Here is a 25,272-nt window from a genome sequence, read left to right on the forward strand (position 1 = left end):
GTTACTCTTTGTTTAGCATTTCAAATAACTGCCAAACTGTTTTCCAAACTGGCTGCACCATTTTACATTTATAGCAATGTATGAGGATTCCAATTTCTCCACATCCTTGCCAACACTGGATATTCTCTATCTTTTGTATGTTAGCCATCCTAGTGAATGTGAAATTGTATTGCATTGTGTTTCTTTTGCATTTCTCAAGTGACTTATGATAGTGAACATTTTTTTATATATTCCAACCCTTATTGGCCATTTGTGTATCTTTGGAGAAACGTCTATTCAAATCCTTTGCCTATCTTTTAATTAGGTTGTCTTTCTATTATTGAGTTGTAATAGTTCTTTATATTTTATGGATACAAGTCCCTTATCAGACATATGATTTGAAAATTTTTTCCATTCTACTTTCTTGAAGATATTCTTCGAAGCACAAAAGTTTTCACTTTTTTTTTTTTTAATACAATGATTCATTATCTTTAATACTCTCTGACAGGCAAGTGAAAAGCAGTAATGGATTTTTAAAAGGTCTACATCTAACAATACTTAGAGTGGGGGAGGAGAGAAGGTAACCAGCTAGCACAGTGCCTTACATATAGTAAGCACTACAACATTTGTTAAATTGAAATGACTTGAGGTTGAGAATTATAATATATTTTTAAGACTGGGTAAAACTTAAGTTAAACTTTGAGAAGCCTTAAGCAGTCCCTTTTAACTGGTTTCTATTAATTGGTCTTGTTTCCTCATGACAAGCACCCCATATTTTTAAAATAACACTCTTCTTATATCCACTCATGTAGCTTTATTTGATATTCTTGGTCATATTGATGCAATGTCAAGTATAGATTACAATAAGTTATAGATTTGCTTCTGTTTATGTTTATTTGAAATAATATATCTGAATTATTGAAATAGACGGTCACATAATGAAAAAATCCCTCGAGTTTGTGGTGGACATAGGTCAGCTTTAAATTGATAACTTAAAGTTTTCAACCTAATCAAAAAATACCAATTTGAGATAGGTAAATTCTGTATATACCTCTCTTTTTGCAAGCACAAACCTTGTGATTAAGCAGTTTAAACTAGACAAAACTTAATAGTTATGGTGTTATTCCTGGAGCAGCTTGTGGTCTTCAAACTAACCTCGGTTTGCTCCTTTTAAATGGAAAGAGCATTATTTTGGAGAATCCTTAACTTAGGGCTGGAAGATTGACCTTGTTTTGTTGTCTAGAAGCAGATTGTGTTCTACAAACCTGATACTCTCAAGGACCTCTTCTACTGGAAGGTACAGATGTAAAACCCATTAATGCTCAGCAAGGACTGTGGAATACTTGCACAGGTCATTGAGTTAAGTTCTCATCATAGGTAAACTACTTGGGACATCTCTGCATTAAGCATGTACTTTATCAAACCACTAGGGTTTAGTGCAAGAATTGGTGATAATGGTTTTGTTTCCTTCAGATAAATACCCAAAAGTGGAATTACTGGGTCATACGGTAGTTCTATTTTTAATTTTTTGCAGAAACTCCATACTGTTTTCCATAGTGGCTGCACCAATTTACATTTTCCCCAACGGTGCATGAGGGTTTTCTTTTCTTCACATCCTTGCCAGCATTTATTATCTCTTGTCTTTTTGCTAACAGCCATCCTAACAGATGTGAAGTAATAGCTCATTGTGGTTTTGATTTGCATTTCCCTGATGATTAGGGAAAAGGTGACGTAGAGCACATTTTCATGCACATGTTGGCCATTTGTATGACCTCTTTGGAAAAAATGTTTATTCACTTCCCCTGCCCATCTTTTAATCAGATTGTTTGTTTTCTATTGAGTTGTATGAGTTCTTAATATATTTTTGATATTAACCCTTTATCAGATATATCATTTGCAGATATTTTCTTCTATTCCTTAGATTGCCTTTTCTTTTGGTTGATGTTTTCTTTGCTGTGTAGAAGCTTTTTAGTTGGATGTAGTCCCGCTATTTATTTTTACTTTTGTTGCCCTTGCTTTTGGTGTCAGATCCAAAATATCACCAAGACCAGTGTCAAGGAGCTTACCGCCTATATTTTTTCCTAAGAGTTTAATGGTTTCAGGTCTTATGTTCAAGTTTTTAATCCATTATTTTTATATAAATTTTTTGTTTATTGCAGTAACATTGGTTTATAACATTGTAAAAATTTCAGGTGTACATCATTGTACTTCAATTTCTGCATGGACTACATCATGTTCACCACCAAAATACCAATTACAACCCATCACCACACATGTACTGAATTATCCCTTTCACCCTCCTCCCTCCCCCCTTCCCCTCTGGTAACCACCAATCCAATCTCTGTCCCTATGTGTTTATTGTTGTTATTATCTACTACTTAATGAAGGAAATCATACGGTATTTGACCTTCTCCCTCTGACTTATTTCACTTTGCATTATACCCTCAATGTCCATCCATGTTGTCACAAATGCCTGGATTTCATCGTTTCTTATGGCTGAGTAGTATTCCATTGTGTATATATACCACAGCTTCTTTATCCATTCGTCCCTTGATGGGCACTTAGGTTGCTTCCAAGTCTTGGCTATTGTGAATAACGCTGCAATGAACACAGGGGTGCATGTACCTTTGCAAATTGGTGTTTTCAAGTTCTTTGGATAAATACCCAACAGTGGAATAGCTGGATCATATGGTAGTTCTATCGTTGATTTTTTGAGGAATCTCCATACTGTTTTCCATAGTGGCTGCACCAGTTTGCACTCCCACCAGCAGTGTATGAGAGTTCCCTTCTCTCCACATCCTCTCCAAAACATGTTGTTTCCTGTCTTGTTAATTATAGCCATTCTGACAGGCGTGAGGTGATATCTCATTGTAGTTTTGATTTGCATTTCCCTGATAGTTAGTGATTTTGAACATCTTTTCATGTGTCTGTTGGCCATCTGTATATCTTCTTTGGAGAAATGTCTGTTCAGGTCTTTTGCCCATTTTTTAATTGGGTTGGTAGTTTTTGTTGTTGAGATGCATGAGTTCTTTATATATTTTGGAGATTAAGCCCTTATCAGATGTATGGTTTGCAAATATCTTCTCCCAATTGTTAGGTTGTCTTTTCGTTTTGTTGATGGTTTCCTTTGCTGTGCAGAAGCTTTTTAGTTTGATGTAGTCCCATTTGTTTATTTTTTCTATTGTTTCTCTTGCCCGGTCAGACGTGGTGTTTGAAAAGATGTTGCTAAGACCGATGTCGAAGAGCGTACTGCCTATGTTTTCTTCTAGAAGTTTCACAGTTTCAGGTCTTACATTCAAGTCTTTAATCCATTTGGAGTTAATTTTTGTGCATGGTGTAAGGTAAGGGTCTACTTTCATTTTTTTGCATGTGGCTGTCCAGTTTTCCCAACACCATTTGTTGAAGAGACTTTCTTTTCCCCATTGTATGTTCTTGGCTCTTTTGTCAAAGATTAGCTGTCCATAGATGTGTGGGTTTATTTCTGGGCTTTCGATTCTATTCCATTGATCTGTGTGTCTGTTTTTGTGCCAGTACCATGCTGTTTTGGTTACTATAGCTTTGTAGTATATTTTGAAATCAGGGAGTGTGATACCTCTAGCTTTGTTCTTTTTTCTCAGGATTCCTTTAGCTATTCGGGGTCTTTTGTTGTTCCATATAAATTTTAGGATTCTTTGTTCTATTTCTGTGAAAAATGTTGTTGGAACTTTGATAGGGATTGCATTGAATCTATAGATGGCTTTAGGAAGTATGGACATCTTAACTATGTTAATTCTTCCAATCCAAGAGCACGGAATATCTTTCCATTTCTTTGTGTCTTCTTCAATTTCTTTCAGAAATGTTTTATAGTTTTCGGTGTACAGATCTTTCACCTCTTTGGTTAAGTTTATTCCTAGGTATTTTATTCTTTTTGTTGCAATTGTAAATGGGATGGTATTCTTAATTTCTCTTTCTGCTACTTCGTTGTTAGTGTACAGAAATGCAACTGATTTTTGTATGTTGATTTTGTATCCTGCAACTTTACCATATTCGTTTATTACTTCTAAAAGTTTTCTGGTGGATTCTTTAGGGTTTTCTATATATAAAATCATGTCATCTGCAAATAGTGACAGTTTCACATTTTCCTTTCCAATTTTTCCTGTATTTTTTCCTAAGAGTTTAATGGTTTCAGGTCTTATGTTCAAGTTTTTAATCCATTTTGAGTTGATTTTTGTGTATGGTGTAAGATAGCAGTCCAGTTTCATTCTTTTGTGTGTGGCTGTCTACTTTTCCCAGCACCATTTGTTGAGGAGACTATCCTTGCCGCATTGTATATTCTTGGCTCCTTTCTCATAAATGAATTGGACATATATGTATGGGTTTATTTCTGGACTTTCTATTCTGTTAGATTTACTTATGTGTCTGTTTTTATGCCAATACCATACTGTTTTGGTTACAATAGCTTTGTAATATAGTTTGAAATCAGGAAACATAATGCCTCCAGCTTTGTTGTTTTTCTCAAGATTCTTTTGGCTATTTGGAGTCTTTTGTAGTTCCATACAAATTTTAGGATTGCTTTTTCTATTTCTGTGAAATGCCATTGGAATTTTTATAGGGATTGCATTGAATCTGTAGATTGCTTTGAGTAGTGTGGACATTTTAACAATATTAATTCTTTCAATCCATGAACACAGAATATCTTTCTATTTATATTATCTTCTTCAATTTCTTTAATCAATGTCATAGTTTTCAGTGTATGGATTTTTTACCTCTTTGGGTAAATTTATTTCTAGATATTTTATTCATTTTGATGCAATTTTAAATGGGACTATTTTCGCAATTTCTCTTTCTGATAGTTTGTTATTAATATATGGAAAGGCAACTGACTTTTGTATATTAATTTTGTATCCTGCAACTTTACTGAATTCATTTACTAGTTGTAACAGTTTTTTGGTGGAGTCTTGAGGGTTTTCTATATATAATATCATGTCATCTGCAAATAGAAACAGTTTTATTTCTTCCTTTCCAATTTGGATGCCTTTTATTTCTTTTTCTTTCCTAATTGCTGTAGCTAGTACTTTCAGTACTATGTTAAAGTGGCAAGCATATCATCCTCGTCTTGTTGATGATCCTGGGAGAAAAGCTTTCAGCTTTTCACCATTGTGTGTGATGTTAGCTATGGGCTTGTCATATATGGTCTTTATTATGTTGAGATACATTCCCTCTATACCCTGTTTGTTGAGAGATTTTTTTTTTTATCATGAATGGATGTTGAATTTTGTCAAATACTTTTTCTGCATCTATTGAGATGACCGTATGATTTTTATCCTTTATTTTATTAATGTGGTGTACATTTGTTACCAAGGATAAACCTACATTGACACATCATAATCACTCAAAGTCCATAATTTACCTTAAAGTTAACTCTTGGTATTATACATTATATTCATCATTATAATACCACACAGAGTATTTTCACTGCCCTAAAAATCTTCTGTGCTCTGCATATTCATTCCCTCCTCTCACCCCTCACCCCTGGCAACCACTGATATTTTTATTTTCTCCATAGTTCTACCATTTCCAGAATGTCATATAGTTGGGATCATACAGTATGTAGTCTTTTCAGATTGGCATCTTTCACTTAGTAATATTCATTTAAGGTTCCTTCATGTGTTTTCATGGCTTGATAGCTCATTTCATTTTAGTGCTGGATAATATGCCATCATCTTGATGTACCACAGTGTATTTATCCATTCCCCTACTGAAGGACATCTTGATTGCTTCCAAGTTTTGGAAATTTTGAATAAACTGCTATAATCATTCATGCGTAGGTTTTTGTGTGGTCATAAGTTTTCAGCTCCTTTGAGTAAATACCAAGGAATGCAATTGCTGGATTGTTTGTTAAGAGGATGTGTAGCTTTGTAAGAAACCACCAAAGTCTCATCCAAAGTGAATGTACAATTTGCATTCCCACTAGCAATGAATGAGAGTTCCTGTTGCTCCAAATCTTCACCAGCATTTGGTGTTGTCAGTCTTCTGGATTTTGGCCATTCTAATAGGTAGTAGTATCTTGTTGCTTTAAGTTGCATTTCCCTGATGACTATGATGCAGAACATCTTTTTATATGCTTATTGTCCATCTGTATATCATCTTTGATGAGGTGTCTGTTAATGTCTTTGGCCATTTCTTAGTTGGGTTGTTTGTTTTCTTATGGTTGAGTTTTAAGTGTTCTTTGTATGTTTTGGATAACAGTCCTTTATTAAATGTGTCTTTTGAAAATATTTTCTCTCAGTCTGTGCCTTCTCATTCTCTTAATATTGTCATTTGCAGAGCAGAAGTTTTTAATTTTAATGAAGTCCAGCTTATAAATTATTTCTTTCATAAAATGTGTCTTTGTCGTATATAAAAAGACATTGCTACACTCAAAGCCATCTAGATTTTCTCCTGTGTTACCTTCTAGAAGTTAAAAGTTTAGCATTTTACATTTAGGTCTATGATCTGCTTTTAATTAATTTTTGTGAGGGGTGTAACATTTGTATCTACATTTATGTTTTGCATGTGAATATCCAGTTGTTCCAGAACCATTTGTTGAAAAGACTATCTTTGCTACATTGTATTGCCTTTGCTCCTTTGTCAAAGACCAGTTGACTATATTTATGAGGTCTATTTCTGGAGTCTCTATCCTGTTTCTTTGATCTATTTGTCTTTTCTTTCACCAATATCAAACTGTCTTCATTACTGTAGCTTTATAGTAAGTCATGAAATTCAGTAGTGTCAGTCCTCCATCTTTGTTCTTCTCCTTCAGTATTGTTGGTTCTGGATCTTTGCCTCTACATAGAAACTTTAAATTCAGTGTGTCAGTATTCATAAAAATTACTTGCTGGGATTTTGATTGGGATTGTATCGAATCTATAGGTCAAGTTGGAAAGAACTGACATTTTGACAATATTGATTCTTCCTATCCATGAACATGGAATATCTCCCCATTTACTTAGTTCTGTGATTTCATTCATAAGAGTTTTGTAATTTTCCTCATACAGATCTTATACATATTTTGTTAGATTTGTACCTAAATATTTCATTTTGGGATACTAATGTAAATTGTATCATGTTTTAAATTCAGATTCCACTTGTTCATTTTTGGTACATAGCAATTGACTTTTGTATATTGATCTTGTATTCTGCAACCTTGCTATAATCGCTTATTAGTTCCAGGAGTTTTTCGGTCGATTATTTTGTATTTTCTACATAGATGATCATGTCATCTGTGAAAAAAGACAGTTTTATGTCTTCCTTCTCCATCTGTATACTTTTTATTTCCTTGTCTTGCCTTACTGCATTAACAAGAACTTCCAGGGCAGTGTTGAAAAGGAGTAGTGAGAGGAGACATCCTTGCCTCGTACCTGATCTTAATCGGAAGTCTTTTAGCTTCTCATCATTAACTATGATGTTAGCTGTAGGTTTTTTGTAGATAGTCTTTATCAAGTTGAGAAATTTTTCCTCTATTCCTAGTTAACTGGGAGTTTTTATCATGAATGGGTATTGGGTTTTGTCAAGTACTTTTTCTGCATCTATTGATATGATCATGTGATTTTGTACTTTTAGTCTGTTGATGTGATGAGTTACAGTAATTGATTTGAACCAGCCTTCCATCCCTGGGATAAATCCCACTTGACTGTGGTATATAATTCTTCTTATACTTTTTTGGATTTGATTGCTAATAATTTATTGAAATTTTTGCATCTATGTTCATGAGAGAGATTGGTCTGTAGTTTTCTTGTAATGTCTTTGCCTGGCTTTGTTATTAGGGTAATGCTGGCCTCATAGAATGAGTTAGGAAGTATTCCTTCTGCTTCTATCCTCTGAAAGAGGTTGTAGAGAATTGGTATAATTTCTTCCTTAAATGTTTCATAGAATTCACCAGTGCACCCCTTTGGGTCTGAGGCTTTCTGTTTTAGAAGTTTATTAATTATTAATTCAATTTTTAAAATAGATATAGTTCTATTTAAAACTTCCTGGTTCTGTGGTTTGGTGTCTGACATTAATTTGGGGAAATTCTTAGTCATTATTGTTTCAAATATTTCTTCTCTTCTGTTTTTTCTTCTCCTTTTGGTATTCCCATTACACTTTACATTACACCATTTGTAGTTATTCCACAGTCCTTGGATATTCTGTTTTGGTTTTTTGGGGGCTTTGTTCTGTTTGCTTTTTGATTTTTGAGGATTCTGTAGATATATCCTCTAGTTCAGAGATTTTTTCCTTAGCTGTGCGGAGTAGTAATAAGTCCATCAAAAACATTCCTCTTTTCTAGTAGTGTTTTTTATCACTAACATTTCTTTTTGGTTCTTTCTTAGTATTTTCATCTCTCTGCTTACCTTGCACATCTTTTCTTGTATGCTGTCTACTTTACCCATTAGAGCCCTTGGTATGTTAGTCATAGTTGTTTTAAATTCCCAGTCTGATAATTCCAACACCCCTGCCATGTCTGGTTCTGATGCCTGCTCTATCTCTTTAAATTGTGTCTTTTGGTGTGCTTTGTAATTTTTTCTTGATAGCTGGACATGATGCACTGGGTAAAAGAAAATACTGTAAATAGGCTTTTACTAATGTGATGGTGAGGTGTGGGGGTAGAGGAAGCATTCTACAGTCATTGATTAGATCAATCTCTTAGTGAGCATATGCCTCTGGACTGTGACCTTAACAAATGTTTCTCAATTCTTTCTCCCAGCTTAGGTGGGATAGGATGGCTAGAGTGAGTTGGGGTTAGGTATTTTCCTTCTCCAGCTCAGTTAGGCTCTGGTATCACCCCAGCAGGTTAGGCTCTGGTTAAGTAGTTTCCCCTGAGAGCAAGCCTCATTAAGAAGAACAGAGTGCTCTGGCATATTTCAAAATATTTCCTTTTCCCCTCCCCCTGGCAAAAGCAAGATGGGATATTTTTACTCCCATATTTATTGAGGGAATCTGGTTGAGCTCCTGGAGATAAATCTCACAATATTATGGTGGTCCCTCTATGACTGGATCCTCCTAGAGTTTTTAACTCTGAGATTTGTTCACACCAAGCCTCAAGCAATCCATCAGTTGCAGTTCAGGTTTTCCTACCCTAGGACTGGTTCTGGTGGTGGTTTCCACTCATGAGTCTCTGCTCTGGGAAGCCATGACTCCCTGTATTTTCCTGTCCATCTCCCCAACCTTAAGGGCAGTAGTTTGCTGCGTGCCTTGCCCTCTCTTATGGATCCTAGCAGCTTTTTACTTGTTAGAATGGAGTGGCAACTTCGAGCTCTTTACATGCAGACCAGAAACTGAAAGTCTACCTATAGTAAGATTTAAAATCAGGAAATGTGATTCCTCCAACTTCGTTCTTTTTTAAAAAGATTGTTTTGGCTACCCCTGGCACTTGAATTTCCATAAGAGTTTTAGGATCCGCTTGTCAATTTTTACAAATAAGCCAGATAGAATTTTGATGGGGATTGTGTTGAATCTGTTGGTAAATTTGGCAAGTATTGCTTTGTTAACAATATTCTTCTGATCCATGAAAATGAGATATCTTTTCATTTTTTTAGGTCTTCGATACTTATCAGTATTTTTTATTCTGCTATTAAGATGATTATTTATTTTTGTCCTTTATTCTATTGATATTGTGTATTACATTAATTGATTTTGGATGCTCAGCCAGTCTTGGCTTCATGGGATAAATCCCACTTTGTCATCATGTATAATCCTTTTTACATGTTGCTGGTTTTGGTTACTAGTATTTTGTTGAGAATTGTTGCATCTATATTTATAACAGGTATTGGTGTATAGTTTTCTTTTCTTGTGATGTCTTTGTTTTTGTTATCAGCATAATACTGGCCTCAAAGTGAATAGGGAAGTGTTCCCTTCTCTTCTACGTCTTGGAAAAATCTGTGAAGGATTGGTTTTAATTCTTCTTTAAATCTTTGGTAGAATTTATCAGTAAAGCCATCTGGGCCTGGGCTTTTTGTGTGTGAAATTTTTTTTATTACTTGTTTAGTCTCTTTACTTGTTATAGGTCTATTGGGATTTTCCCTTTCCTCTTGAATCTGTTTCAGTAGCTATGCCTTAATAGGAATTTTATTTCATCTAGTTTATCTAACGTGTTTGCATGCAGTTGTTTATCATATTCCCTTATAGTCCTTTTTATCTGTAAAGTCAGTAGTAATAACCCCTCTTTCATTTCTGGTTTTAGTAATTTGAGTCTTCTCTCTGTTTTATTGGTGAGTCTAAGTAAATATTTGTCAATTTTGTTGATTGTCACAAAGAAATAACTTTTGGTTTTGTTATTTTTCTATTCTCTATTTAGTTTTACTCTAACTTTTATTATTTCCTTCCTTCTGTTTACTTTTGATTTAGTTTTCTCTGCTTTTTCTAGATTCTTAAGATGTAAGTTTAGGTTATTGATTTGAGATTTTCTTCTTCTTGCTCTTTTCTTCAATAGATGCAATACTAATTTTTATTGCAACTGAAAGACAATATGGTAGAATCTTCCTGGTAGAATCTGGGGGAAAGTACTATTTATACTAAGTTATGAAATAGTTTGTCTTTGGTAATATGATTATGTATGAATAATGCAAAATGCAAGTATGGATGCTTCTAAATCAATACTATCCAAGTCATAAAGTTGGCTAATTGCATCTGTCTCCATACTGCTCCTTTAGGTAATACAAACACAACTGAAAATTACCTATTTTCTCCTTTATGGTTCTCCCTTATTATTCATAGCATTGACACTTTCATACCAAAACTGCATAAAAGAATGGCTTTTGAAAAATATTACTCTAGTAAATTAATTTGGTTATGTAAATCTATTGGCCAGTAAAGTTCAGATGACCTTAAGCACTGATAGTAAACCTCTTGGTCTTCTTACTGCTTTATCACTTTATTTTTCTGTAGAACAAAAATAAAAATCAGAAATGTCACAGAATCAGAGTATAAATAATTGTACAAGTGTATAATACTTGAATATTTTTTCCCCTACATTTTCATCATGGCAGTATATATAGTAGGTGTGAATGATACAGGAATAAAACTGATTATTGTATCAGCTATGACCTTAGATGACCCCAAAGTACATACTCAAGAGATTTTTAATGTTTAAATAACTGAAACTATGATACTTTTAATCTATAAGAGGGGGTTAGAGAACTTAGGTTATATTAATGAATGGATGAGGTGCAATTTCTCAGGTATGATATTCACCATGTCAAATTATTTGAGAATCAAATATGGAATGTCAATTAACATTGAAGACAAATATCAGTATTTGCAAAGGACATAGAATGGAAAAATACTGGGGTGTGTGTGTGTGTGTGTGTGTGTGTGTGTATATATATAGTCTTGATAAATAAATAGTCTTGATTTAAATTCTAACAAAACTGAAAAGAAGGATACTTGTGAGCATACTGCAGTGCATAAAAAGCAATCTTTCACATAGGAGTGATTACAAACGTACAACAGCAAAAAACAGCTTCATAGATGTGTCAATGTTGCCATTAAAAGATCATTTTAAAAATTATATTTTCCTGTTTAAATTTTTTGAGCAGAGAAGCTAACACTTACTTGCTAAAGTGTTGAAGAATTGCAAGATCACACACATTAATGATAAGGACCTTGAGCTGATGTGTCTATTCTTGATTTAGTAGCCAGTTTAAGAGTTAGCAGTATTAGTTTTCTAGATTGCTGGTGCTCTCTCAAATGAAGAGGGGTTAATAAATGAAAATTAAGGCAGATTTTCACAGAACACTGAATGTGATGTATAAATCTTCATGAAACTGCAGAAACAGGAACACCACACAATGTGTATACATTTTTTTACATCTTCCTTCTTTTTCATATAGACATTTACTGCTATAAATTTCCCAACAAGCACTGCTTTCGTGTATCCCATAAGTTTCAAATGTTGCATTTTTGTTTTTCATTCATACCTAAATATTTTCTAATTTCTCTTGTGATTTCTTCTTTAACCCATTGATTATTTAGGAATGTGTTATTTAATTTCCAAATACTTGTGAATTCTCTAAATTTCCTTTGGTTATTGATTTCTAATTTCATTCTATTGTGGTCAGAGAATATATTTTGTATGATTTTAAACATTTTACATTTATTGAGGCCTTTTTTGTGGCCTAATAAATGGTCTTTCCTGGAGAATAGCCCATGTGTGCTTGAGAAGAATGTATATTGTGTTTGTTGCTGGGTAAAGTGTTTCATAGATGTCTGTTAAGTTCATTTATAGTGTTGCTGAAGTCTTCTATCTCTTGTTCCTTCTACTATAATCATGTAATAAAAGACTTATTGAAAGTCAAGTATTAAAGTCTCTGATGATTGCTGTTGAATTGTCTATTTCTCCCTTCGATTCTGTCCATTTTTGTTTCATATATTTTGAGGTTCTATTGTTAGATGCCTTCTTAATATATTGACCTTCTTATTATAAACATCCTTTTTTGTCTATAGTAACAAATTGTGTCTTAACGTCTATTTTGTCTGGTAATAATATAGCTACGTTAGCTCTCTTCACTACTATGTGCATGGTACGTCTTTTTCCATCCTTTTAATTTCAACCTGGTTGTGTCTTTTAAAGTGTGTCTCTTTTAAAGAGCATATGGTTGGAAATTGTTGCTTATCCACTTTGCTAATTTGCTCTTTGATTTCTGTATGTCATATGTCTTTTTTCTTTCTCTACTCCTCCATTCTTCTTTTGTTTTAAATGAATATTTTCTAATATATAATTTTAATTCCCTTGTTTCTTTTAATATATTTTTGGTTGTTTTCTTAGCAGTTGCCCTGGGGGTTACAATTAACATGTTAACTATAATCTAGTTCAAATTAATACCTGCTAATTTTAGTTATATGCAGAAACTTTGCTCCAGTATATCTACATTCCCTTCTTGCTCCTTTGTGCTACTATAATCATACATTGCAATTTTTTGTACATTACAACTTTGTGCACTACAAATTTATTTCTTGTGGAACAGGTCTGCTAGCAATGAATTCTCTCAGTTTTTGTTTACCCATAAATATCTTAACTTCATTTTTGAAAGATAGTTTTGCTGGATATAGAATTCTTGGTTTCAGCACTTTTAAAATGTCATCTCACTGCTTTCTGGACTCAATAGTTTAAGATTATAAATCATCTGTTAATTTTACTAAGACTCCCTTATACTTGATTAGTCATGTCTTTCTTGCTGCATTCAAGATTTTCTTTGCCCTTGGCTTTCAAAAGTTTATGATGTGTCTAGGCATGGATGTCTTTGAGTTTATCCTCGTTGGAGGTCATTGAGCTTCTTGGCTAGGTAGATTAATATTTTTCTTCAAGCTTGAGAAGTTTTGTGTCATTATTTCTTCAAGTATTCTTTCTATACATTTCTCTCTTTCCTCTCCTTTGGGACTCCCATTTTGCATATGTTGCCCCACAAGTCTGAGTCTCTGTTCATTTTTTTCATTTTCTTTTTCTGTACCTCAAACTAGATCTTCTCCATTGAGCTATCTTCAAGTTTGCCGATTCTTTCTTCTGCCAGCTCATATTTGATGTTGATCCTCTCTAGTACACTTTTCATTTCAATTATTATAGTTTTCAACTCCAGTTTATGTATTCTGTTCTTTTTTTTTTTTAATTTACCTCTCTTACTTGTTGTTTTCTATTTGGTGAGATATCATTCTCATATTTTTCTTCATTCTTTAAACATAGTCTCCTTTAGTTCTTTGAACATATTTATAATAGCTGATTTAATGACTTTGTCAATCTATTAAGTCCAACATCTGGGTTTTTTAGGGGCAGTGTCAATTAACTTCTTCTCCTGTGTATGGGACATACTTTGTTTCATTGCATGTCTCATGATTTTTTTTGAAAACTAGACATCTTAAATTATATATGTAGTTACTCTGGAAATCAGATTCCACCCTTCCCTCTTCACTAGGGTTTGAGGTTTTCCTGTTTGTCCTAAACTAATTCTATACGCTTTGTCATGTGTAGCCACTGAAGTCTGGAGTTTAGTTGGCTCAGTAGTCAGCTGATGATTGGATAGAGATTTTCTTAAGTGTACTGAATCAGTAAGTCTCTCAGTCTTTGCCAAGGGGCTTTGTGTGCCTGTTGGGGCATACCTAAATGCTCTGGCAGTTTGCACTATCCCATAGCCTTTACTTCCTGATTGTGCAGAGCCATACATGAGAGCCTAGCACCTTTTTGAGTCTTTCCTCAGCAGGTACACAGCCCTGAGTACAGTCTTTCCTGAGCATAGCCCTGTACATGTGTGTGGACTTCTAAATTCCCAGGAATATGTCAGAGCTTTCAAAGCCCTGTATGGACATTTCATTCCTAGCTTTTTCTTTTATGTTTTTTGCTCAGCCTTTTGTTTGTCTCAACTGTTTCTGCTGCCTCAGGCAGCTGCAATGTTGCCCCAGATTGTTTTAGACAATTATCACAAAGAAAGGACTGTTCTCGCGAATCAGTTCAAATAAATACAAGTTTTGTGAGTGGTAGTTTTCAGGGAGCTGCCTGACAGATCAACTAACAACAGTTCTCTGGGAACAGGACTTCTTGGGAAGCTCCAAATCTATTCTGCCCCATCTAGTGGCTACTAGGCTGATGGTTTTCACAGTAGATTGTAAAGCTTTTTATTTTTGAAGGATATCACAGAGGTGGTAAGAATGAATCAGAATAGGGCAAATTAAAAGACCACAAAGTTCACTGTTTTTACCAAGATTCAGCCACTTTCCTTGAATAAATGCTCGCTGGATTGTTGCCAACCATTGGTAAATTTTCATAGTTTTGAAAGAATTGATTTTGAGGGGTTTTTTTCCTATTGTTCTAATTGATTTTATAGAAAAGCAGGTTTTTGGAGATCCTTTCTCCACCATTCTGGAAGTACTGCTCTTCATAGTCTTTTTAAGTAAAAAAATATTGTGTTTTTGAAATCGTGTCACAATGTAATAAATACCAAATTCAAAATATTGTTCATGAGACAGATTTAAAAACTCAAAAGTAGACCTAAATACACACAGGAATCTAGTATATAACACAAATGTCATTTCTAATCTGTGGAAGGTAATGAGTTTTGCAATAATTAATACTGGGACAATTGGGTACCTAACTATAAGAAAATAAGCTTGTATTCTGATCTCGCATCCTTCATCAAAAATAAATTCTAGATGTGCAACATAGATATAAGAAAGAAAAATAAAACTATGAAAGTACTAGAAAAAGCATGGGGTGTTTTGGGGGATATTTTTTGGCAATCAGAATACATGTTTAGGAATGACAAAAAAAAAAAAACAGAACCCATAAAAGATTGGTAAATTCAGCTACACACACACAAATCTGTGAAATAAAAAACACAATAAATTCTAAGGACAACATACTAAAAATTAGTGGTTGTTTTGTAGAATAAGAACTGGATGACTAAGGGAGAAAAGATGAGAATGATGTGCTTTTCACTGTAGATACTTCTGTGCTTTTGAACATTAATATAGAATGTACTGTCATCATCTACTTTTTAAAAATTAAAATGCTATAATTTCATTTTGCTGTTTACTTTTTGTTTTGATTATTGGTATTATCTAGGATAGCAAGATTAAAAAATAATTTGCACATGACATGATTATTTACAAGTTTAAATTTCCTGTTACAATAAATCTACTCAATTAAAAATCCATTATAAGATCATGTATAATACATGTAGTTTTATGTCAGCAATATATTTTATATTATATGTCCAAATAGAAGACACAAAAAAGTCCTTAAATTCAATATAATCTGTTTATTTATATCTATCTTTCCTCTCTTTTTCCTGGTAAACTTTCTAGAGAAACAGATGGGCACTTGCTGATCTGACGTACACCAGGAACTACTAACAAGCTCACCCCTAACACACAAGCAAGCAGTATGATCTCGTGACCCAGTTGGTTACTGTGGTAGTCATTAGAGCTCCTAAAAAATATTCTGGTTCTTCTTCCACAGTCCATTTGAAGCTAAGTGCGTCAATGTGACTTTGACCAATGAAATGTCAGGAGAAGTGATGTATGTTACTTCTGGTCAGAAGCTTCAAGTGTCATGTTTCCTTCTTCCTGCCATAATGATTGTGAAAACATGTCAAGATGGTGACTCCATTAACTGGGTCTCTGAATGATCAGCAGGAGCACACCATGCCTGCTGACATGAGGCATGAGTCAGAAATAGACTTTATTGTCTTAACCCGCTGTGACTTGAAGGTTGTTTGTTATCCCAGCATAATCTTGTCTATCCTGACTGATACATGTTCAAATCTCAGCTCCTCTAATAAGTAGCTTTGTGACTTATATTGAAAATTGGTCACGAGTAGAAGATACAAAGTAGCATTATTTTATCTCACTCCCTCCTTTTGTTAATTAATGAAAAAAATGAAGAAATTGAGGCTCAAGGCCATACAACTACTCAGTGGATGAGCCAAGACTAGGAGCCAGGCCTCTTCCCTCCCAATCCAGTGCTTAAATATCATATTAGCAGACATTTAGTTACCCTTCTAATGCCAAATAAGAAGTGTTAGAATCTTTATTCTGAACAAGATTGAGGCAAGCAGCTCTTTACTCCTCATTTTAAGTGCTTCTGGGAGTTTAACAATTAATCTAAGTCTACACAGGAAGAATGAGAACATCAATCTCTTTATCTCTGCATGTTATGATTCACTAACATTATTCAGACATTTTTTAGGTTGCACAGTTATTAGGATGCTTCTCAAATATACATTTCCACTTGCTATCGACAAAGTGAAGTTCTAGTGTTGTTAAGTTGTCGAACCCCAAATCCTAGATGTCAGGAAATGCATCAAAACCTAATTCAAAAAAGACAGAGATATTGCTTCTTGTATCAAATGTTGCTTAAAGCCATTAGATATACTGTAATTCTCTTTGAAGAGCTCAAATTGCTTCCATCTCAAAAATGACATCCAGAGGTCGTTCTATCTTCTCCAAAAAGCATACAAACTCGTGTAAATGTGTTCTTGCTTATTATTTAAAATAATAAAAATTAGATTCTTTTAAATGTGATATATTGGTATTTATTTTAATAGTTTATTTGTATTTAATTGATGTGCTGTGGTATTGTATTTACTGTGTCATGTTGTCTGATCCCACCTCAGAGTAAGATGTACCCAAATATAGAAAGTACTATAAATGAATGCCTGTTTTCAGTTAACTATGAACAACATAGGTATACTGCTTTCAAAAGTATAAGGTTGGTAAATGAAACGAGAAAAGTAAACAAAAGTTAAGATTACATGTTCTAAGTGATATCAGGCCCAATATGGAGACTAGTTCATTCAGTGAAGTAAATATTTATTGAGGCCCTATGATCTTCCAAGCACAATTCTTGACACTAGGAATAGAACTGAGAACAAAACAAAAACCCTGTGGTTATGGGGTTTATATAATAGTGGGATAAACAGGAAATACACAAGTAAATTATTATATATCAATAGTGATAAATGCTAGGAAGAAAATTATAGCCGAGTATGCAGATAGAGAAGGGGCTTATTATTAGAGGGGATTGTCTTTTAGGAAATGACATTTGAGCTGGAACTAATAAAGTGAGGGAATAAGCCATGTGATTATCTGGGGAAAATTGCTTCAGGAAGTAGTTATAGGGAGTTTGAAGATCCTGAAGTAGGAGAGTGTTTGAAACTTGCAAAGAGGCCAGGAAAGTGTCATGAGCAAGGAGAAAAATGGAAGGAAATGGGAGTAAGAAGATACCCAGAGCCAGATAAGGGGGGCTCTAGTAGGCTACAGTAAGGATTTAGGATATTATTCTGAGTTGGAAAACTACTGCAGGGTGTCCAGGAGGTGAGTGATATGACGTAATTTCCATTTTAAAAGATTTACTCTGGCTACTGTGAGGAGAACTGACTACTGATTTACCAGAGCAGAAGCAGAAGATTTCTTGGGGCACTGGGTGATGAATCCAGGAGAAGGATGGAGATGGCTTAGATTAGGCTGGAACAGGATATGGATATTATTGGAACATAGTTCTAGCAGGATTTGTTTGTTGGATTGGAAGAAAAGTTATGAGAAATAGGGAGGAATCAAGGATGGCGCCAAGGTTTTTACCTGAGAAATTGGATGCTTTATGGCAATAACTGCTGTGATAGGGATCTCTAGAGGAAGAAAGTTTGGCAAGGGGTAAGGGAGAGAATCAAGGGCTCAGTTTTGGATTTGCTAAGATTGAAATGCCTATTAGACATCCTAGAACAAGTATGAAAATTCAGAAGAGAGGTTCATTCTGGAGATATAAATTTTGGAGTCATCAGCGTATAGCACGTGTTGAAGCCCATTGGGATGGATGGGATCACCTATGAGTAAGGGACACTATAGCATTTTAAGGTTGGGGAGATGAAGAGGATCCAGCAAAGACGACTGAGATGTAGCAACCGTATGGATAAGAAAAAAATCAGGAGAACATGGTGTACCAAATTCCAAGCTTAAAAAAGAAGATTTAGGAGAGGAGGGAGTGATGAACTGTATCAAATGATGCTGAGAGTTTGAGCTAAGAGGGTGAAAGGAGAGTGGAAAGGGGTGGGGATAGAGATGAGATTGGGGGCTAGCTGGGATAGATATTATGCGCTTTTATGATAACACTAATGATACAGAAGAAAGGGGAAAATGATGATGTGATAAGGGAGAAGAGAGAAGAGATAATTGCATGAGAAAAGTCCTTGAGTAGGCAGAGATGGGACCCAGTATGTGAGAGAAGTTGGCCCATACAGAACATGGACAGCGAATCCAGTGAGTCAGTGCGGAGGCAGAACATACACGGTTATAGATGCCGGTGGGTTGGAAGATGCAATGGCAGGAAAATGAAAAGGGCTCTTCTGATTCTTTCATTTTTTTAGTGGAATAAGAAGGAATGTCATCAGCTCTGAGAAAATGGTTTATATTTCTATCTTCCTCACCAGTCTTTTTGTCAAAGTCAGGGATCATGTCTTCTCTATCTTCATATCACCAGCATCTGACCCAGTGCCCAGCATACATTAAATACCTCACGAATGACTGTAAAATACAAATGGATAATAATGTTTTTAAATTACTTCTGTCTTCACCTTTAGTTAATATGTAACTTGAACATATTTACATTAATGTTTTCTTATTGGACTAGAATTAAAGTGTTTAATAGAAGGCTGATTTGGAATATCTTACCTCAAAGCCAAGCTCCCATGCGCTGACATTTGTTTTATTTTTCGAGTAGAGGGGATTGATTCTCTCAGGCCAGTTAGAGACTATATATAGGCAAAACAATCAAAGAAATATGTCCAAATAGCCAGCATTTTTCTCTTTTCCACCAAGATAAATTTCTAAGTGGCTGATAACATTGTCAATGATGATCCTAACTTATAAAAATATACTAACAATTTTCCAGGTGAAAGGTGACACAGAGTATGAAAATTTCAGCTCTTTTGAAAAGAATACCAAGAAAGAGTGAGTAGCAAGTAATCACTGCATACATTTTTCTATGTTGACTTCTTTGAGGTTTCTCTAACAAAGATTTCTAAACCTAACACCTGACCTTTTGGTCTGGATAATCCTTTGTTGTGGGGATGGAGGGGTGAGGGCGGGGAGCTGTTCTGGGCATTGTAGGATGCTTAGTGGTATCTTTGGCATCTAGCCCCTAAATAGCAGTAGCACCCCTCTCCCAAGTGTGACAATTGTCAGTGTCTCTAGACATTGCCAAGTATTCCTTGCAGTCAGGGCAGGGGAGTGGGAGATGGGGGAGAAAATTGCCCTGGTTGGAGAACCAGTACTGAAACAAACACATAAATCAAAGGACAAATTTCCCCAGGCTTTGGGCTGATTTATTTTAGATACAGGTTATTTTTCTGAGGATAATTTCGGAGTTTTTATCTAATAGGGTGTGGCTGTGAAGGTATTATCCTAGGAATAGCAACTGAGACTGTTAATTCCCATTCCACATTTGCGGAATAACTTCATCCTGGATACATTACAAAACATTCAAAGCTAAATACTCATCAGTAAGAATGTAGCCAAAGCTGTCACATGGAAGGAGAATACCATTGCCAGAAGTATATTTCTAGAAGGTAGAACTATGACCAATTGTGCTAATTATAGAGAGACATATTTTGATTTGTGATAAGGAAGATGGTTCTAATGATTAGTAATGTCTAAAAATGGAACAGGCAGCCCCAGGGTTCCCTTTCGATGGAGTCAATCAAGCTAAAGTTATACGGTAACACTTCAGGATTATCACAGAGAAAAGTAAGCCATTGGTTGGGTTTGAGATCTCACTCAGTCCTGCAAGTCCAGAATGAAAAGAAGGGCCATGGAAACACCCAAAATGAAGTTGCATCAGCCAAAAGAAGTAGAGAGGAAAAGGCAAAGGAGAAGTAGTTGGAAGCAGCAAAGTTGAACTAGTGTTCTAATAAGTAGGAAATTCACCTTCAGGATGGATAGCTCAGGGAGGAGGGAAGGGAGAATTAAAATGTGCGGGGAGGGCCAGCCCCGTGGCTTAGTGGTTAAGTGCTCGTGCTCCGCTGCTGGAAGCCCGGGTTCGGATCCCGGGTGCGCACCGACACACCACTCATCCAGCCATGCTGAGGCCGCGTCCCAAATACAGCAACTAGAAGGATGTGCAGCTATGACATATAACTATCTACTGGGGCTTTGGGGGGAAAAAAGATAAAATAAAATAAAATGTGCGGGCATCCTCACTTTGGGATTCTCAGAGACTCTAGACTGTGACTTGCGGCAATTCTTTGAGCTGTCTTGATGGTACCTATGAACCCTCCCTTAAATCTATACCTACTCCTTAATGGGAGCTCTGTCACTTTCAGAAGTTAGCACAATGGTCATAAGAATCCCCTGGGGTACTGGTCACCCATACATATCTCTGTGAACCACATGCAGAGATTCCAGATCCTTAAGTCTCTTTGTGAGCCAGTGATTCTGCATTTTAGACAAGTACCCTTGGGAATTCCAATGCAGGTGGCCCTTTGGGCAACATTGTTTTGGAAAGTGTAGTTCAGTTTGCTATCTGACTCCTACCTGAGCCCTGTGAATTTTGTAGTTTTCCCAGGAAAGAGAGATTTCAAGGAGAATAGCAGTTAGAATACCTATGCTAAGGATTGGACCTCTAATCTAAACTTCACTACAGGAACATCTTTCCCAGAGTTGAGGTGGAACCAAAAGGAATACAGTAGTATTTTTCTGGGAATGCAAAGTGTTTTTTTTGGTGGAGGGGTAAATTATTTATTTTTTTTGGTGGAGGGGTAAATTATTTATTTTCTGTTAACAAAATTATTGTCTCTTGTACTCACTCCCTCCCAAGTGACTGTAAATTTCCAAGCTCAGGAAAGTCTGATAGTCCTAAAAGAAAATGTTTAGAAATACTTAAGTCAGTGCCATTATCTGCAGCCCCATTCGAGCCCTAATGACACAGCATCTCCTCAGCTGGGTTACTCTTTGATAGAATAACTCATTTGAAAGAATTCCTTATAAAGCCACTAGACTGTCAACCAAACCAGAGTAATTAGAGGTTTATGTCATTGTTTAACAATTTAGACTAACACTAGCATGTCTTTTATACTCCTGGAGTTGATAGGTTCTTATATTGAATGTCTTGAGTTGTGTGAGTTTATAATATCCAAGTGTTATCAGAAAACCAGGGTCCAATGGAGAAGGCATCTCTAGGTATAGCTGCTTCTGTAGTTTCACACAGTGATCCTGAACTCTGACCCTTGTCTTCTTTCTCCCATCTCTTGCCTCTGATGCTCCCTACATCTCCATTAGAATTCCAACTCTGTCATCCTATTTTCCTGGTCAGACTTCCCTTTGTTGTATCTGCTTGACCTCACACTAATCTACACTTGATATTCTCCTGTGATGCACATGGAAAAGGCCAATGAAGTCAATATTTGTCACTTGGTTTCCTATATCATTGATTCAGAGGTAGATTTACTGTGAGGCTAATTGAGCTTATGCTTCAGTGCCCTCATTTGCTTGGGCCCCTTCCAAGGACTAGAGATGGCCTCAGCAGTGTGTTCCAATGACCAAATGGTTTTATAATATTTGAAAAGGAAAGCATGTTGGCTACTCCCCCTTCAGACTGCTCTCTCCTTCCACTAGGATCCTAACGCTATACCCTCCTGTATGACAATGTCTGTGCTGCTATGGGAATTTGGGGGATGTAGGTGAGGGGAAGTAGAGTCAGGGATATATTTAGTTTGGGTTGACATATTTTTGTTGTGTGTAGTTTAGGAGATATATTTATGAGGTATGTAGTCACATCCGTGACTCAAGGTAGGACTTGCTTCTAGAAGTTGCCCACTGTGCAAACTCACCTGGTATCATGTCAGTAAGGTGCAGGGCTAGAGGTCATATCTGGATATGAACAGGTCCCACAGCACCCATCACAGGATGTATGTGGACAGATAAGGAGAAACAAGATTGGAAATGTACAGAGCCAGAAATAGTCTGTGGTAAATTCTTCCAAACAGCAGGTGTGTAAAATTGTAAGCAGAGGATTCAGTTCTCACTGACATCAAGTCTAAACAGAAGTTCTCTCCTGTCAGGAATATTCTCAAATGAATATACAGAATTACAAATGTACTATGTGTATAATATTTTAAAGACATCATGGAATTCATTAAAACTTCTAGTATGAGAGCACAAAGCTAAAGCAGCAAATAGAATACATCTAAGTATGAACAACCATGTTTTATACATTTTGGTGATCAATAATAAAAAACATGTTTCAATCAACTATGCTAGAGGCCAGATTAAATTGTTATTATGTTTTCTCTATGGAAAATGGTATCACAAAATTATGGTTATATGAAAGGGTAAAAAAAGAGTACGCAGCCAAAAATTTTAGGAAAAAAGTCTTTAGGTTGTGTGTCACGCATTTATTAAATTTCTTATTATTTTCCTGGAATTTGTATGTTTGTGCTATTTGTCAGCCTTTTTAAATTTGTAATTTATTGACATACCTTTCCTCATTTAAGTATCTGTTCATTTTGTACCAAATTATGTATTTGTGATTTTATGTTCTTTTTCTAAAAGAGGTTTCTGAACTATAAGCTTTAGGTCTGACAAAACCTGGATATGTCCTTGGGTTATATTTTCTAACAATTTTCTGACTTAGTTTATTGTGAAGTGAAAACTGCTTGCTCAACCCTGAATGGTGGTTGTGCTGTTGGTGAATAGCAACCAGGTCATAGAAAAGATCTGGATGGCTCAGGAATTTTCTAGAAACAGCCCTTTCAAACAGCCTTCTCCAAAGTTCCACCAACACCGCGATTTGAGTACCACAGGAAATTATGGAACCTGCTGTAATAATTGTATAAGAGCTTTCATTTATATAAGGCTTTATAGTTTATTTACTTTGCTTCATTAGGTGTTCAAAACAATCCTGCAAAATATCACAGAATCAGTAAGGTGCAGAGCACTCCTACAGTCCTGGTTCCTAGCCTAAAGTGGTTATTCTTACCATAATACGTGGCAAAGGGCACACTGAAATTTTGAACAAATCTGCCAATTTTAGTGGCAAAATGTTAAGTCCTTTCCAAATGATGGCAAGTAGACCTACTTCTCAGGTAGAGTGATCCACTTTTCTGGCACAGAAATCAATTACCATGAACCTTTGACTCACATTCTGTCTCTAATTATAACTGTCAGGAATCTGTTGACACTTTCTGGGCAAAATCAAGATTGCATGATTCTGCCATACAGAACCAAGAGGTAGGAAAATGCATGGAAAGAGGTACTTCATGGGGATAAGATGATGCTGTATAATATTTTATAACATTAGATCATCTTTCCTGTTGAATCCATCACTTGCATATGGGTATGGCTGTGATGAGAAAAACAAGATGGAAGTGAAGAGGTAAAATAGAGGAATAGGGATTTCATGGTTGATTTGAAACTTCCTAGTAAACAATGCCCCCTACCAAGGCCCCCATCTTTAATACCCTGCTACCTTCTCAAACCACATAGTAATTCTTTGACTCTCCTTGGTCGTGAAGATTTTGCAGTGTCAGCACCTGATATTAGCCTCCTCATCACTCTCTCCATATTTCTGTGTTATTTTCCCTCCTCCCTGGGGAGCTATCTCTTGGTACGCTTTTTTGTACTCTTGAAGGTAGTTGGTGGTATTTATGTTTGCATGTTTTTTGTCACTTGTACTTACTTGTCTTGAAATCTCAAGGAAGTCATATACCCCTCAAGAATAATTGAGCTTTCTTTTTCTTTGGCAACATTGCACAGTGTCTACAATCTTAGGGGGGCTTTAATCTACTGTGCCACTAACAAAGCTATGATGGCAGATGCTCCTGATAGGTGAAGGCACAGAAGAAGGGGAGAGAATGAGGGCATTAAGGCATCAATATACATTAAATGGTAAAGAAAAGAAGGAGAGAATGCATATCAACATAATAACATACTATAAATAAAATAAGTTGCCCTTCAAGATCCCAAAGTTGCCAGATTCCCAGAGAGCTGTCATCCTCTTTCTCCTGGAACCTTCCATTCCCATCATGAGACTGACTCTTTGCAAGGAGATCTACAAATGGCCTTTCTGCCTCCATACCTACTACAATGCCTCGGGTACTCTGTTAACCTTTAACCTGGCCTCCCAATATTTTCCTTTCTCTACATTCTTCTTTCAGGTTAACTTTCCAAAATTACTTCCTTTTTCAGTCTATCCCTCTGCAGAAAATGACTCTCCATTGACTACATTAGTGTTTACACTTGATGGAAGTGCAAAGATCTCAGAGACGTAGTCCCGCCACCTTTCTTGCTTAATCTCTTTCATTTTACTGTATCATCTGACTAAAACTGGACTATTTCCTATTCTTTGAAACTTCTGCCCCCCAGGGCGTTGCCCCTTCATCTGCCTGCAACACTTTCTCTGCGTCTACATTATAGACAACCTCATCATTCAGGTATCATCTTAAATGCTTCTCCCTCTAAGAAACATTTCCCTTTTAAATTCAAATAACCATGTGTTGCTCTCTCATGCCACCAGGCATATTCTATCTAGCACTGGAAATATTTGTGTACTGGTTTTATTTCTGTAAGAAGACTGTAAACTCTGTAAGGTTAGGGAATGTCATAATCTTTATGTGTCAATGGTTTATAGAATACTATGTAAATATTAGGCACTCAATATTATTTATTTTTTTAAAGCTAACTGTGAACATGAACCAAGTGACTGGGGCAACTGAGGGAAAAAGAGGTATCTTTACCAATAGCTGTTAAATTTTTAAAAATATGACACGTATAGAAACAATGAGAAAGAGGAAACAGGAGGAACTAAGGCGGTCTGAAAAT

Source organism: Ceratotherium simum, chromosome 9 (assembly GCF_057802395.1).
Source record: "Ceratotherium simum simum isolate JZ-2026a chromosome 9, ASM5780239v1, whole genome shotgun sequence".
NCBI classification, from domain to species: Eukaryota; Metazoa; Chordata; class Mammalia; order Perissodactyla; family Rhinocerotidae; genus Ceratotherium; species Ceratotherium simum.